This window comes from Adiantum capillus-veneris, chromosome 23, assembly GCF_014529385.1.
Source record: "Adiantum capillus-veneris isolate H3 chromosome 23, ASM1452938v2, whole genome shotgun sequence".
NCBI lineage: Eukaryota > Viridiplantae > Streptophyta > Polypodiopsida > Polypodiales > Pteridaceae > Adiantum > Adiantum capillus-veneris.
This window is the reverse complement of record NC_140953.1, coordinates 128,989,032-129,007,003: the sequence shown is the minus strand read 5'-3', so window position 1 is coordinate 129,007,003 and position 17,972 is coordinate 128,989,032.

Below are 17,972 nucleotides of genomic sequence, written 5' to 3'. Positions count from 1 at the left end.
AGGATTGGGTTTACATGGGCCAGGTGATAGGTAAGAGCACACTTTACGTTTGGGCACCCAGATTTGATCATTTCCTTCATAGTATCCTTGGGCTTCCAATAGTCGTTTAGGGATCCATCGCAACATTTTCTTACTTTTCTTGGAGCGAGTGGTACGTTTCTTACAAGGCTTCTGTTTTTTAGCACTAGCTATGGTCACTAAAGAAGCTTTAGGGACCCACTTGTATGTTTTCTCTGTTATATTAGGATGGTTCTTGTGTGTTTCAAGCTTTCTTTCAACTACATCAGTTGAAGCTCTAGAGGGTTGGGCTATGGGGATGTATGGTTCAACCTCCTGGACATGCAATGTCTTGGGTTTTATTTCCTTGGGCAATATCTGAGGGACTATGGCTTGAGTGGTAGGGCTAAGAGTTGGTTTTTGCGTTGTAACACCCCCAGTCCCCCAATCAATAGTGCATTTGGTGGCTATCATCCACGTGCGGCCTAGGTTTATATTACCCTCCATAGTTCCAGTAGGCATGACCAAAAAGTCTTGAGCTACCACCCCATTGTCATAACTGACAGAAGTGTGCCAGATTCCAAAAACCGTAGTTTTTTTCTTGTTGACACCCTTGACTTGGATAATACTCTCAGATAGAGGTGGCTTCCCTAACTGACACCACACCCCATAGGATAGCAGATTGTATTTAGCACCCGTGTCCAATAAGGCGTTATATAGCACTTTTCCATAGGCACTATTTAACTCAATGGGGTATCGTAGAGGTGTGTCAGAGTCCAGCCCATCCTCTTCGATTTCCACGTGGAATGCATTTGTGACCCCAAGGTTAGCCTCTCGTTTTTGTCTTATACGTTGTTGTCGCTCCTTAGCCTCAGCTTGAGCTTGTATCTTGTTTAACTCGGTTTGTGCTTTGGCGGCCTTCTTTTGATGAATGGCCCGTAGTTCTTCTTGGCTTAAAGGATCATAATATCTTTTGAATTTACTCCCATTGAGGAATCCAATGGTTTCAACTCCATCAAGAGTTTCCACACGAAGGGTACCTTGTGGGGTAATTTCACATACTCTATATGGTCCTTTGCCAGCATATTTCAACTTTTTCTTCTCTTTACGTACTCCATACATAAGGACTTTATCACCAACTTTGATATCCTTGTCCTTCACATGGCGATCAAACCACTTCTTTCTCCTATCCTTTTCCACAAGAGCATTTCGCACAGCCAACTGTCTCTCTTCGTCTAGTTTTTCTAAGATAAACAAACGCTCGGTTAAGGGGTTACCATTCCATCCTTCTTGCGAAGCTACCCTAAGACTAGGAATGACAAACTCCCAAGGCATAACCGCTTCTTGGCCGTATACCATTTTGAATGGCGTACAATTAATAGCCACTTTATAAGCAGTACGATAAGCCCATAGAGCAGATGTCAACTTCAAATCCCAATCAGTGCGATGAGCTTCTACCGTCTTGGTTAAAATAGAGATTAGAGTCTTGTTGGTGCTCTCGGCTTGTCCATTAGCTTGCGGGTAATAAGGTGTAGACTTATGATGGGATATCATAAAGGTCGTGGTAAGCTCTCTTATTACCTCATTTATAAAATGGGTACCATTATCACTAACAATTTCAAAAGGGCAACCAAATCTTGTGATAATGTTCTCAAAAAGAAACTTAGCTGTTGTCCTCGCGTCAGCTTTTTGTGAAGCCTTAGCTTCAGCCCACTTTGTTACATAGTCCATAGCAACTAGAATATATCGAGATTGAGTGTTGCGAGCTGCGGGACTAATTGGACCTACAAAGTCTAAGCCCCATTTTTCAAATGGTTGGGTTACTTTAATAGGATGTAAGGGCATTCTGTCCTTGCGCTGTGTGGTCTTGTAACGTTGGCACTCATCACACCCTTTTGTAAAAAGTGATGCATCCTTAAATAAAGTTGGCCACCAATAGCCTGATTGCAGCACCTTTCTAGCAGTCAGGTTCCCTGAAAAATGTCCTCCTGCTATGCCCATATGTGCTTCTTGCAAGATATATAAATATTCATCCTCGCGGGCACAACGCCTAAGAATATCGTCCTTGCCTAATCTATACAGGGTTCCGGCAATCAAACAATAGGGTTCACATTCTTTTACTAGCCTTCGAGCGATATCCTTACGAAGTTCCTTGGGTGGAAAACCATTAACTAAAAAGTTAACAATGTTCTCACTCCATTCAGGCATAGTCTCAACTATGAATAGGGAAGTATCGGGTAATTCATCATCAACTCCTGTAGGGGCTTCACCATTGGGTATGCGAGACAAATGATCAGCCATGACGTGCCTTTTACCGGGTCTCACTACAATCGTGAAATCAAACTCAAGAAGAATTAACAACCATCGTGTGATTCTTCCTGTGGAGCATGGCTTGTTTACCAGATACAGCAACGCTTGATGATCCACATAAAATACAAACTTGTTTGCCAGAAGGTAGTAGCGAAATTTCTTTACTGCATAAACCATTGACAAACCTTCTCGCTCTGTAGTGGTGTAGTTCCTTTCAGCATCGTTCAATTGACGGCTTGCAAAGCTAATGGGATAGTCCAATTTATGTTCTCCTGGTTGAGTGAGAACACACCCAATAGCAAAGTTTGATGCATCAATATGCACATGGAAAATGACATCCCAGTTAGGTGTCCTTAAAATCGGAGCACTTGCTAGTGTTTTCTTCAATTGTTCATAGGCCTGGTCACACTCTTCAGTCCATTTAAATTCAATGAGAAGCTTGTACAAAGGACGTGCTATCTCAGCGAAAAATAAAATAAACCGTCGATAATAACCCACGTGTCCCATGAACCTTTGAACTCCCTTGTAATTGGTTGGTGGTGGTAACTCTAGAATCACTTTAATTTTGCTCTCATCGGTTGAGATACCATTCTTGGATACTATATGCCCTAAAATAACTCCATGCTTGACCCAAAATTGGCATTTGAACGGGTTCAATGAGATACGATATAACCTACATTTTTCAAACACCTTCCGCAAACATGATAGATGTTCTTTCCAAGAAGAGTAAACACAAAGGTCGTCTAAGAAAGCTTCACAAAACTCTCTCAAATATTCTTTAAAAGCAGTGTTTATTAATCGTTGGAATGTAGCAGGGGCATTTGTTAAGCCAAAAGCCATCACACGAAATGCAAACACGCCAAATTCTGTGATGAAGGCAGTTTTAGCTTGGTCCTCTAGCGCTATCGTGATTTGGTTGTAGCCTGAGTACCCATCTAGAAAGCTATAAGCTTCCTTGCCTGCAACTCTTTCGAGTACATGTTTGGAATATGGTAGGGGGTAATGGTCTCTTCTAGTAGCTGCATTAACTTTTTTGAGGTCCACGCACACCCTGAGTTTCCCATTCTTTTTTGGCACGATAACTATTGGCGACACCCATTCAGAGTGTTCAATAGGATATATGAACCCACATTTGATAAGCTTTTCTAGTTCTTCTTGAATGATCTTTGCGTACTTAGGATTCATCGGGTAGGGTCTTTGTTGTACGGGCTTCGCAGTGCTAATCATAGGGATTGTATGTTGGACCACAGAAGGCGGAACACCTTTCATATCATGGTATGTCCAAGCGAATACGTCCTTGAATTCCTTGAGAAGCTCTTTGAGGACCGCCTCTTCAACTTCTGTGAGGTCTTGGGCAATAAAAACAGGTTTTGATTCTTCACCGGGGTCAGCTAATTCTATTTCTTTAACTATTGCCGGACCATCATAGATTCCATTATTCCCATCGATAGGTATTCTTTGGGCTTTTGTGTACACAACCTTTGCTTCCCCTGTGGTGTAAGATTTGAAATGTTCTGGTGCAGGGTGCAAGTCTGTGGATTCTGGTTGTGCGTTGGTTTGTGCTTCCATTTCTGCTTTCTTGTGTTGTCGAGCTAACTCTTGGTTTTGACGCCTCCTTGCAGTGCGGCTCAACTTTGGCTTGTCTATGATCTCTAATTGGGCTATGTCATGGGGTCGTGGTCTACACCACATAACATTTTGGAGATATTCAACCCAATTGTCTACCAATTTTCGATGAGCATCACATGCTCCTATATAACTGAGCCATTCTGCTGAGGATCTCTTCTTGTTTATCCTAGCACGTACATTGGCTCGATATCGACGCCTCTTAAGGTTTTTCTTTTTCTTATTTGAGACCTGCTTTTGATTTGCATTTAGATCTGGCTCACTAAAGGAGTCCTCGTTGGTGTCCTCTTCACTCTCGGAGGAGCTATCATCGGTTGATGTGCTCGATCCTTCCGAATGTTTTGACTGTGAACTTGCTCCACTCTCTAATTCATGAGATTCAGAATCCGTTTCACTCTGGGAGTCAGTGTCCAAGTCGTGTTGGTCAAAGTCTTCTATTGAGCTATCGGTGTCACTGTCAGATTGGTCCACAATTGCCTTGCCCTTAGAAGATGCATGTATGGCACTTATCATGTTCAGAGGTGCAATTTGTGGTACCTCTTCCCCCTCTGGTGTGACCCAAGTGGTTCCTCTATTTCCCCAGGTATCTATGGTTGCAGCTAGGTGTACCCAATCCACATTGTCTGATTCAGTCATCCCAGGTAGGATATCCATATAAGGAGAATCTTGGCCAATGTCTGTATCCTTCTTACAAGTGTAACAATATTGTAGTGGGGCCGAGTGAACTGTGGTGTCAGAGCGATGATCAATAATGGTTTTACTCCCTAAGGGGTGTACCTTACCAGTCACCAAATCCACTCTAAGGACAGAGTCTTGGAATTGCAAATAGACATGATTTTTAGACCAATCGTGAACCATTTGTGCTTCCCTCATGAATGGTCGTCCTAAAATCATTTCATATGACATAAGGTGTTTAGAAAAATCCATTACAATGAACGTATGTCGTACCTTGTGTCCTAGAACTTTGATCTTAAGATCCTTGAGCATCCCCATAGGTTTGGCTATGGTACCATTTGCCATCTTTACCACAATGTTAGTAACACTGAGGCGGGGTTTTCCCATGGATTCCCAACAATCTTTTGTAACGATGCTAACTCCCGCACCACCATCAAGAATTCCCTTTATAGTTAATCCCTTGGTAGTGATGGGTAGGGTCGCATTAGACTCGTCGCCTTCAAAATACTGCCCTAATTCGTTAATGGGTACCTCGATCACAGACTCGTGTCCATCTAAGTCAAGTGATTGCACATGATTTTCATCATCAATCATAATCGAGTCAGGCCTATTTGGTTGCGCAAACTGCGGTAATCCCGTTCGTAGCTCTCCGTTAAGGAATGCTCGAAGTGCAAGGAATAACTCAGGATCTCCATACAGCTTTGCTATGATCGTGGTTCGGACCTCAGAAGACATGAAGTCCACTAGTTTGGCAACATTCATTGGCGTTTTGCAGGGTGTAGGTCCTTGACTAGGAACTGGTGAGGATGGAATCTCATATTCCTCAATGGGATCAGGTATTCCTTCATTAAACATCCTTTCCAACAAGAAGGGTGTATGCTCACTTTCTGATGTCCTGTCCTCACTCCCTTCTTGGATGATACTAGATATGGCTAACGGTCTATGGTTCATGTGGGGTGGATGAACTTGCGTGGGAAACACTGTGTCATGAATTTTGACCTGCATGGGTTCTGGTTCTAGTTTCCTTTGAGTCTCCTCCACTAAACCTCTTAGATGTTTCACCTGCTTAATCTCGTCTACTGGGTTTGGGTACGTCCCAATCTTCTTTTTATGATTTTTCCCTTTTTGCCCCTGCGATTTATCTTGGGGGTCGTGGATTGGATTTGAAAACACTTGTGGTGTTTTCAGAGGCTCTTTATGGTTTTCTCTTATTCGGTTTTCATTTGGTTCCATGTTACGGTTTTCTTTGTCGGTCTTTCCCTTTGTGGTATTGGTTCTAGTCTCCATTGTCTCGACTGAATCTGAATCATCCTCGAGGTCATTCATATACACGGGGTCATCTCCTGTTCCTATGTTTGTTTTGGAACTTGGCTTTGAATTTTCCGTATTCTGCGACTTCTTCCTTCGTGTCTTCTTTTTCTTTGCTTGGATAACTGACGCGGTATCTCTCTCTTCGAGGATATGTCCTGGCCCTTGAAGCATGGACCGTGTAATCGCATAAGCGGGTGCGACGGGTGGCATTGGCGATGTCACACTAGCAATTTCAACCAAATTTAGGGGTGTGATTTTAGGCGCATTTGGGTTATAGGGGCATTGGGCAATCAAGTGATCTATGCCACAACGATTACATGTGAGTATTGGCATTGCAGACATGCTCCCTTGATTCATTTGCATCTGTGCAGCATTCTTTTGCAGCCTAATAGGGCACTCCCCTACTCGATGTGGTCCACCACACTCGTAGCATTGAAGAGGTGGCCTCCTAGCCTGGGTGTTGATATTTTGACCTCTGGATGCGAGAGCAGCAGCTTGATAAACCGGCTTGATTTGTCCCCAACAATCTTCCATGTAGTATATAGGACACTCTTCCAATGTATCAAGTCCGTAGGCAATACTAGTGTCTATTTCCTCCTCACAACCATCTGCATAAGCATTTGATGGCTCGCAACCCACTTGGTTCATAGGGGAAACTCTTGGATGCGGGGGCTGCGGTCCTAGCACAGGAGGTGGTAACGGTGTAGCTTGTACAACATTTTGAGGTCTATGGACCATGTGTTGCGGTAGTTGCTGAACAGGTGGAGTAGGCATCAATACAGGAGCTCGAGGTGCATCCGTCCAGGCTACAGGTGGTCTATTTGCCATCATACGTTTGATCATTAAACAATCCTTAGCTTGGTGACCATACCTACCACATGCGTTGCAAGTTCCATTAAATTTTACTCTAAACGTAGGGCACTCACTAGTGCTATGTGGACCTAAGCAAATGGAACACCATTGTTGCTCCCTTCTTGGATACATGTGACTATTTTGAGGGGGTCGATTATCCTTAAGAGACTCTTGGATTGCCTTGGTGAGGTCTGTCAAGAATGTCTCAAATACCTTTGGCTCATTGGCAATGGGCTTTGCAGTCATGGGTTCATACTCAATGGCTTGTGAGCTAGTGGATCTCGTGTCAGTAGACACCCTCATGCCTGCTATCATCAAGTTGTCCTCTAATTGGATTGCATTGGCAGTGACATCTTCCCAGGTTGTGATACCTCTAATCACTAGTCCATTATAGATTCCTTCATTCCTCAACCCTCGAATGAATCGATCAAGCAGTTGGTTATTGTTGAAGCGCTCATTTACAGGGCAACGAGAGTTTAAGTGCTTTAGACGACTAATGAAGTCCCTTACTGACTCTCCTTCCTTACGTTCGGCCTTCTGTAGCTGAGATGCTACACCCCAAAGCACACCTTCTCGTATGTACTCCTTTAGAAACAACCTTCGAAGGGTAGGGTAGATTGTTTTCTCGTCCACCCTTAGGGTCCTATACCAATCTCCAGCCTTCCCACTTAATGTCAAGCTTAAGGCATTGCACTTATGTAGTTCGTTGCGTTCCCCTAAGGAATCACATACTTGTTCAAACACTTCAATGTGTTTTCTAGCATCTTCGTCCCCATTGAATTTTTGCGTGAGTTTGGCAATTTGTACTGCCTTACTTCTAGGCTCTCTATCAGATGCATGACGCATATTTTCCGCGATAGATCGACCTATGGTTTGAGCAAACGCTGCCAAGTCACCTATGTGAGGAGGTAGGGCCGGTGGAGGTACTCTTGGAATCATATGTGGGAGAGGAACGGGTACCGGTCTTGGCATATGTGTGGATGATGCAGGATATGGAACATAACCGGGCATAGGTCCACTCGGATAAGGGCTAGGGAGCGGCACTCGAGGAGCATAAGCAAGTGGTACAATTGGAGGTGTGGGGGCCATGTGTGCATAAGGGGCTAGAGGCACATATGGTCGAGGCCCCATATTAGGTACTACGACACTAGGTAGTGGCACTGCGCTAACCGTAGATGTCATCGGTACATTCTCTGTCAGGCTTATCCCTGGAGTGAGCACTGTGTTTTCCTTGATAGAGGGTTGAGCCAAGTTAGGGAAGCTAAAGTTTTCGCTCGGAGGCTCAGATTGCATAGAGACCCCAGGTGAAATGACGTAAGATGGGTCCATGGGACTCATTAGAGGAGTCTCCATTTGTGATAGAGTAGGCTGTTGAGCCTTGCTCGTATCCAGAAATCTCATGGGGCCAGTTGAGAGTATATTTACCCCTCGGTTTTGCCTTTCTGATTGAATAATGCCATGGATAGCATTACATATCATTTTCTGTTGATCTTCGATGCTCGTGGCACTAGAGGTGGATTGTACAATCTCTATCCATCCTACATGGTAGGCGTGGCCAGAGTGTAGATCCGTCAACACCTCAGTGTGGAGGTCGTATGTCCAATGATCATTAATGAACAATCCTTCTAGAGTCGATGTGTTAACGGTTTCTTGTGAGGTAGAAGCAATGTTGCTCCCCGTGGTTTTACTTGTCACCAACGGTACTCTAGAGGGAATTTCTGAAGGAGGCAGCTCAACAGGGCCTTCTTGGTAAGAAGTTGGCAGGATATCCACATGGACACTCTTTGGGGGTGTGGGGTCCACGTGCGATGTGAAAGGAGATTCCACTTCCCCACCCCCTTCGCGTGCTTCATCTGCATCAGGTTCCGAGCGAGTAGCTCTACCTAATGTTTCCATGAAACGGCTAAACATACTAGTACTAGGCTGTGGAGCTTCGGGAGGTGCATGGCCTTCTCTCTCAGTGTTTTGGGTAGGGTATGCTTCCATGATTTCTGAGTCGGAGGAGGAATCACTAGCGGCTATTTTAGGGTCTTGGGTGGTGCTACCTTGTGTCCCCGCTGAGGGTCTAGAGCTTATCGTGGATGGGTAATGGGTGTCCGTATGAACAGAGGCACCCTCAATATGCTCGTGTTCTAGCACCCGCCCAGAGCGTAAGTGCATGTGCTTTTGATACCCTAAGGTGTCAAAAAGCTGCTCTAGGAGGCCTTGTGACTAGTTTTTAGCGTGTTTTTTGTTTGTTTTTTTGCTAGATTTTTTAGAGCGTGTCGTGGAATGGGCCGTGTGATGGCTCGAAACGAGCGTATCGGTCAGAGGGTCGTGCCGTGCTTTACAGCCCTCCGTTTGGTCACTCTATGCCCTCGGAATCCCTAAAACTGTCAATTTCCAATAGGGAACTAGGCCCAAACTAGAAAGTCTAAGGGTGCAAGTGGGAAGAGAAAGGAGGAGAGTGGAGGACTTGTCCCACATGCTCTCATTCTCTCTTGAGGGAGTAGGGTATATATATAAGAGTGAGTCTAGTATATATCATAGGACTGAGGCTTGGGCCTGGGCTTGGGCTTGGGCTTGGGCTTGGGCTTGGGAAAATGATCCCGATCCCGATCTATCTTTTATACAAACCAACCCGTGCGTTTCAAGAGTCACGTTTTTTATTTTTGAAAAATATCGCCACCCACTCGCTCGCGTTTTTTATTTCCGAAATTTTTCCTTTTAAAATTTTTTTTTCCAAAATTATTTATTTATTTTTTTCTCGAAAAAACTTTTTTTTTTTTCAAAAAAAAAAATTTTTGTTACTTTTTTTTTTGCTACAGAAAAACGCAGAAATTGAAAAAATGCAGGACAAACGCGGAAATTGCAGAAAATGCGGAAAAACGCAGAAATTGCAGAAAATTGACAGAAATTGCAGAAAATACGGAAAAAACGCAGAAATTGCAGAAAATTGACAGAAATGCGAAAAATTGCAGGAAATGAAAACGCCGAACTTGAAAACGCAGAAATTGCAGAAATTGAAAAACGCAGACAATAGCAGAAATTGAAACTTGACAGCAAATGCAGAAAACGCAAAAAACAGAAATCTCCACACACTCCTTCCCTGCCCTTTCCTATGATACAAATTGCACCACAAGGAAGCGTAAAGTGCTAACCGAGCTTAGTGTAAGGCATATCCCCGGCAACGGCGCCAAAAATGTGCGCTCCTTGCCGCACTGTCGAAGCAAGGGACTTGCCAATACACCGTATGCGAGCCACAAACGGCTCCAAGCACACAACAAGCCTAAACTAGCAAGCTCAAGAAAACAAAGGGTGTGTCACTCACCGCTCTACGCTCGCCTTCGTGGTGGATTCCTCGCCGCGATGAAGAAGAAGCTGCAGTCGTGCCGCGCTCAACCGCTTCGCCGCCGTCGTGCCTTCGTAATGCTCGATCGCACACACACTCTCCCTCTCTCTCTCTCTCTCACACACACACACACACAAGGAGGTGAAGAAGAAGAAGAAGATGGAGATGGAGCAAGAGCACTCTTCAATTGCACAAATGAGAGAATGAGTAAAAATTAGGTTTAGTTGGCTTTTATAGGAGCTCACCCCATTCACACTTGGGCGCCCATGCTTAACCAACTAATCCCTTGAATGTCCAAGTTAAAGTGCGCCTCTCATCGGCGATCACTCTACCTTTCCCTATTGGTCCGACAAGCCCGGTACCTGACTCTACCAAATACATAATACGCGTCCATCGTAGGTGATGGGTGTCCGTGTGCCGTGAGGGTTAACAATTAGGAAAATTTTGAACTCATTTTTGGGCCTTTTAAGAGTTCCACATCATCAAAGTTGTACAAAAGAAAGCAACCCAATAGACCCTCTAAATATTGCTTAGAACCCCATGATATGACCTATCATTGGAAAGTTCTTGAAAAATGGATTCTAAAGAGCCAAGGTCCGAAAAGTTTGGATGACTTCTATAAAAATTATGCCATTTTTTTTCAATCATCCAGGTTTTGTTACCGTTATGGTAATCTAAAATCACCTTTTTCTAGATCTACATGAAGGCAATGTCCGATACATGCATTCTATATATCAATAGATAGCATTTGAAGAGTAGATTCTAAATATCCAATCTCCGACAAGTTTGGATCTTATTTGAAAAAAATTTACCGATCCCCACTTTTTGAAAGCTATGCCACATCAACAATTCTTACAAGGCCCATTTTTGAGTCCAAACTTTTCCTAATGAACACACACACACACACACACACACACACACACACACACACACAAACTTTTCCTAATGAACACACACACACACAATCTTCCTTTACACAAAGGGAATGAGGGACACATCTCATCTCCCTAGCCCAGATGCCCACAAGGTGTACTCAAATCCTATTGGATGGCCATGGAGGTGAACCAATAAGAATTAGGCTAGAGTAAATCTAGTTTAATTAATTTTAAAAACACTTAATAAAAGAACTAATAAGAATTAATCTCTCTAGAAGACTATTGGACATTCTCCCAGGGGCTCCAAGGAGCATTCAGCAGCCCAATGGCTTGCTTGATTCCTATTGGCCAAGAGACAAAGGGGTCCAATGAGAGTTTAGTTGCATTAATTAATCACCTAAAGCTCTCACAAAAGGGGAAGGGGGAACACATGTCATAAGGCTATTACTTATGCTGCTTAAATTTCATTGGCTAAGCTGGGAGAGGTCCAATGGGTTGTCACCATGAGTAAAATGCAAAAGGGGTCGACCACGAGAGAGAGAGAGAGAGAGAGAGAGAGAGGGGGGGGGGGGGGGGGGGGGGGGGGGGGGGGGGCTGAATTTGTCAAGTGATTATCACACACACACTCACACAATCTCATGTGTGAAGCAAGAAGACTCTCTCTCTCCTTCTCAAGCTTTAATGGAAAGCTTATCACCTACCCCAAGCTTGTGACAAGGGAGGCCTACACCAACAAGTCTTGGCTTTGTGATGCAAATCCAACCAAGATCGAAGCTTCAATGCATGCTCATCTCCTCTACCATGCTAATTACTAAGCTATGCTATGCTAATATGAGTGATTATGTGAGGAGATGTACATCTTTCTTGTAAGACTACTCCTTCTTCCTCTCAATCTACTCTCATACCCCGCTAGTTCTCACCATCTTCGAAGGTGTGTGAGGTCTTGGGTCTCAGACTGTGAGGGAATGGATGTTGTGTTTTACAAGTGTTTTGCTTAGTGCTTGAAGTTTCCATCTTCCTTGCAGTAGCTAGTATTGAAGGAACACAAAGAATTGTTTGTAAAATGTCTCTCTTGATGGGAGAAACCTATAATACAAAGCCTTTTGGAGGGGGGACTGGCTCCATTTAAATCCAGTCCTCAACTGTTGGCAATAGCTTAATTTCTCTCTCTCTTGAAGTATTGTTCATGCTATCTAACTAGATGTTATGTTTTTTGTTGCTCTCTCCACCCAAACACTCTTGTTATGCTTATTAGGAATCTATTCTAATGAAATTCTCACTATGTTATGCTATTTTTTGCTACACACAAGTCACTAGGCCTTTAAATGTTACATGTGTTGACAAGGCTCAGAAGAAACTTAAAGCCAGTTCAAGAAGAAAAGTCTGAAGAACCACCATAGAAGAAAGGAAAAATGGCGATGACAAAGGAGCAGAAACCCAAAGAAACAACCAGTCAAAAGGAAGCTTGAATCGAGAGATTGATCGAGCAATTCAAGGTTGAACGAGCTCTAGAAGGGGATTTCAAGCAGTACTGGTGCCAGACCCAACAAATTTTGGGGTGGCTCCTCAAGACCGCTAGAGGATCAGCTTGATCATTATATTTGAGCTTATGAATAATCTGAAAGAGTGATCGAACAACAAAATTTAGAGCCCTTCATTGTCAAAGAGGTCCAAGATATCAAAAGGAAGCTGAAAGAGATGCCAGAAACACAAGTGCAGGAGGACAATGAAAGTGCGCAAGGAAGAAGTACCCCACCACCGAAACCTTCCTCGGGGCCTATCTCTCAACCTCCAAGCCCGGAACCCCCAACATCTCAACAAAAGGATTTACCTAAGAAGAAATCCGAGGCTGAACCGATGCCGGAGGAGAAAGAAAAGGCCAAAATATGCACCTATGATGACCTCCTCAAACCAGAATATTTATCTGAGGATGTGTTTGAGACTGTATATGGAACCTCTATCCCACTATGGGCTACAAAGGATGAAGAGAAATTTGAAGTAAAGCCCAGGGACCAAAGAAGGACACCAGAAATGCAATGACCACAACCTGGAGTACCAGGGTTGGTATAGATTCCACCTGTACCACAATGGAAACCTTTCGCCAGCCCTTGGAGACCTCTTCTAGCAGGTGTATTTCTAAGTATGGGAAACCAGGTTCCACTATCGGGCCCACTCCCCCAACCATCGACAAGAAACATAATGGCTGCTAACGAAGATGATATGAGAGACGCTCATTAGATACTAAACAAAATTAGGACGCAATCTCTCACACTATCAGAGGAAAATAGCATGCTTCAAACAAGGGAGGGGTATATCTAAGAAGAGTATGACCACCTCTCAGGACTAACAAGTCAAACAGCTGAGGTGGCAAAGTAAGAGCTTGAGGCTCTCACCAAAACACTAAGGGATGCTGAGAGTGAAAGAGGCACCCTTACACTACAGATGGCAAAGGTCTCAAGTGAGATAAAGAGTTTGCATAACAAGAAAGATAAGATAGAAGATGAGTTGGAAGCGGCCAAGGATGAGGTACTTGAGCTAAAAGCTAAATTATAGCTGCAAGATCTGATAATACAATGGCTCAAAGAAACCCCAAGGGTTGCACGAGCAATTGCAAGAGCAGACAGCCAGACCATTCAAGACCTAGAAGCCCAAATCATTGCACTACAGAAGGAATTGAGACTAGAACAAAGACAAAGGATACATATAGGAGAAGGTTCTCTAGCCACAGAGGAAAGATTAATGACCCGGCGCTAGCAAGAGCTTCAAAAGGAGAATGACCAGCTCAAGATCCAACTAGAGAATCTGCAAGAGTTGTTTGTCAATCAAGTAGAAGAAGCCACAAAAAAGGACGACCTTGCACATCAACTACATTTGAAGCTCCGAAAAGAAGTAGAGGAAGCAAGGTCATAGGAGATGGAGCCAGGTCCTAGTGGCCTTGGCATCAACGCACAAAATGAGCCCATAGAAATCTCTGAAGGTGCAGAAGATCCGCAACACCTGGAGGAGCATTTATACATGCAAGAAGAGAAGGAACAACCCTTAATTATGGAGGAGGAGGCACACCTCCAAGCATTGATTGAACATGCCACAATAGAAGACCATAAGGGAGCCTTGGAGTGGGAAAAACGGATAGTCCACCCAGTTGGATTCTAAGGTCTGGCCACAAATGTGCTTAGGGAAGAGTGGATGCAACCATCACTCCCCTACCCTCTCTTAAAGTATGAAGTTCTTAGAATAAAGAAGAGAGTTGAAGTTGAAGGGACGAAGACGGTGTAGGAAGGAGATGTCAAAGACCCAGAGGCTACAAAAAGGGTTGTGAATTCCCAAACCAAATGGAGAAAAGGGTGGCTCCTCAAGTATCTTGGATTTTTGAAACACTTGGTGGATGCCCCCAAAAACATAAAGGACGATAGCTTGTTTTGTCTAGTACCTCATGTACGCTCATGGGAATCATGCCAGGCTTATGAAGAGGCATCCTACCTGGCTCAGTTACCCATCAATGCCACCACCCAAGGAGGGAGAGAGAATAAGTGTCTCTTATATGGTGAAAACCCTAAAGGGAACAATTAAGATTTTCACTGGCTCTCCTGACCTGATGTGTGTGATGATCAGAAATTATGCAAAATCCTCTTGGCTTGCCTCGAAGTGTTTGCGTCGTCCAAATCCATAGACTCAAGTCTACTGTCAACGAGCAACATCATCACCAAAATTATCTATGATCTGTCAAAGAAGCCATCCCCGGAGGTGTTACATCTATTTTATCAAAGACTAATGTTCTTGCCAAGCTACCACATGCATGCTTTTGAAGAAGCATTTTACACAGGATTCTTCACTTATGACAACATAAGATATAAGTCATATCTAAAGCTTTTGAAGCCACCAAGCTTCCATTGAGCAAGGGATCGACCTGAAGATCCAACAAAGACGAAGACCCGTCATGTCAGGGACGACATGGACGCAAAGGGGGGGAGTGTTGACAACTGAACTTAAAAAGCCCATTTTGTAGCATTTAATTAGCATACTCAATTGTAAATAATTTTTGGGACTCAATCAAGGTTCTAGATTGTAATATATTAAATATGCGGATCAGTTGAACTCATGGTAGAAAGTAGGAGGTAATTTTGATAAGTTAGAACCCCCAAGGCTGAGGTATAAAAGACAATTTTTTGTAACCCTAAGGACAACTTTTGAATTAATCATCTTTTGAGCTCAACTAAGCGTGCCATGACTGTGTATTATGTGTGAGAGAGTGAGTGAGATCTTATTCTACTCTCTATGCACACAATGGAAGCTAGGCAACTACACCATCGCGTTAGCAATGACGAGAGGTATGCTTCAACACCAAGCTTGCACAATTCCGGTCTCTTCGCAAAGAGCCCTCCCACGAGCTTCGAAGTCTTTTTTCTCTCTAATTGTGTATCTGTTTTGTGATTTCTTCATGTCAATGAGTTCATGGTGAGTTGAACTACACTTTAGGCCTAAACATGTTGATAATCGATGACTTGTAATTTTTGCCATGTCTTCATACGTGTTTTCCACACCAAGTGTTTACAGGTAGTAAGTTGGTTTAGAGACTTTAGGGTAGTGTCCTCTAGGTGTATAGAGGTCATCCCTCGAGTTTCGTGACAATTCGACAATGTTAAGTCATGTTTCGGAGAGCGTAGACATCGTATGTAAGGTAGCGGTTGTGCATGCATAGTGTGATTTGAGATGATTTCCCTTGGTAGTGATTGTCTCTAGAAGTTCGAGTAGGTGATTGAAACCCATCTATTTGTTTCCATGCGCCTACGGATCAAGCCTAGTCCTTGGTTGACATCTTGTTTGTTGGCCTAGTTCTCGCTTTGCTAGTAGCTACGAGTAGTGTATCTCCTTGACAACATTTTCAATCCATTTTCTCAATAAATTGACTTTGACATACAGGTGTGTGAGCCCATACATTGATTGCCTAGAACACATTTTCTCATACTTTTACTTTTTCATAAAAATCCTCCCCATCTCTATTCCCCCCCCACCCCCCCCCCCCCCCCCCCCCCCCCCCCCCCCCCCCCTCTTCCTCAAATATTGTTCTAGCTTATAGTTTATTAGTTCCTAATTCTTTTGTGGCATATATTTGATTCATTAATCAGTGTAGAAGCTCAAAATTATATCTACATAGGCACGTGCCATGCAATTTGTATGAATGAATCCTACTTGTCTACCTTGAAACACATACATAGGAGAAGGAAAGAGAGAGAGAGAGAGAGAGAGAGAGAGAGAGAGAGAGAGAGAGAGAGAGGGTGGGGGGTTGAAAGGGCCTTGGGTTTGTAGAGGCACACATGGGACCCCTTCCCTACTTCCCCCCGCCCCCACAACCCCACCTTTTCTCTTCTTAGAATTTTCCAAATGTGGTATTTTTTATTTCTTTATGTTAGTTCATTGCACATGTTCTTTGTTTTATTGCATTGGTTGTTGCTTCTATGTGTGCTTTGTTTGTGGTTTTGTCTTTGTAGGTAGCACTTGCTTTTGGCTAGTTGATTCTGTGGCTGTTTGGTGTGTGTTTTGTTGGGAGAGTGTGTTGTGCGTGCATGATTTCACTTTGTGCTATGACATATAAAGGATTTTTCTTTATGGGAGGAATGTTTGGCCTTTGAGTCATGTGTGGCTCAAAATATGAACCTCAATATAGATGCCTCTCAGTCGAAGTTGGATTTTGCTTAGCCTCTTAGCTATGCACGGTTAGGTTATGCTGATGCATCAATTCACCTTTGAATTTTTTTTAGAGCCCATGCTGGTTTTCTTTTGATATGTTTCCAAAATCCTCCAGTGCATTTGCTTGATGATTCCCAGATATGATCTCTGTACCGTGGTTGTGTGTAGAGTCTATCTTTCAGTATTTCTACTTGTGTTTGTAACCGTATCTTATCATTTTGAGTAGTGTAGAAAAGGAAGATTTTAGTCTCATCTCCATGTGTCAACTCTCTTGGTGTTTGTGATTGTGCCCGTGTGGGCTTAGGCTCTCTTCTTCTCTATCTCTTTACATGTATGCATTGGATCTAGATTTCATAGATGTCATCTCATCAATAGATGATTGAAAACATGAGTTCCATTCACATTCATTCTCTATGCCAATAGATTATTTTACTCAAGCTTCATGTGAGTAAGTCATCCAAGAGTCAAATGCTCCTCCTTTTGCAGGGCATTTTGGAATTCCAGCTGCCATGCAAGCCATTAAGACATGTTCTCTATCATTGAAAAAGGACATTCATGAACCCATGTCTCATTATGTAAGATGCCAAAAGGTTAAAAATGATAGGTGTAAATGAGAAGGCTTACTAATGCTATCCTTACTAATACTCGAGGCATCATGGTATAGTTTTGGGTTTTATCTTTGGTCTATACAAAGTGTCCCCATAACAATAGTAATATTTTTAATATAGTAGACATGTTTACTAAAGAAGCACACTCTTGCTTTTTTAAGGTACTCTTAGGAATTTTCTTAATCAAGATGATCAAAGAAATTCGGTAGAGAACATGGTCTGTACATATTTTGGAAAGTTTCCATGTGAGATTCTCAATGGAAGATATGGCAAACAAGTTATGTGACTATCATTTGTTTAGTCAGAGGTGTGAATGAGGATAGATGAGTTTATTTTAGCCCCCACTCCTCTAGGGTCAACCCATGATTTTCAAGCTAATTTGGAGATTTATTTGGGCTCACATGCACTTTTACTACACCCTTGTGCTACCTACTCTAGCCATATCTAAAGGTACAACCATGTACTCACTTTTAATAGTTCTCATGATCAAGTTTATTTTGTCTACATTATCTCTTGGTGCATTCTTTGATCAAATGTGTAATTAGTTTCTAATCATCATTATGATTAAGCTATGAATGCCTTTTTGCTCTGTCAACCATAGCCATCAAGTGGTATCAAACATTGCAAGGTATTATTCTCTTTGGAGATCTTCTGATCTCTAATCACATCATTAATGTTGGATACTCCACTAATCATTGT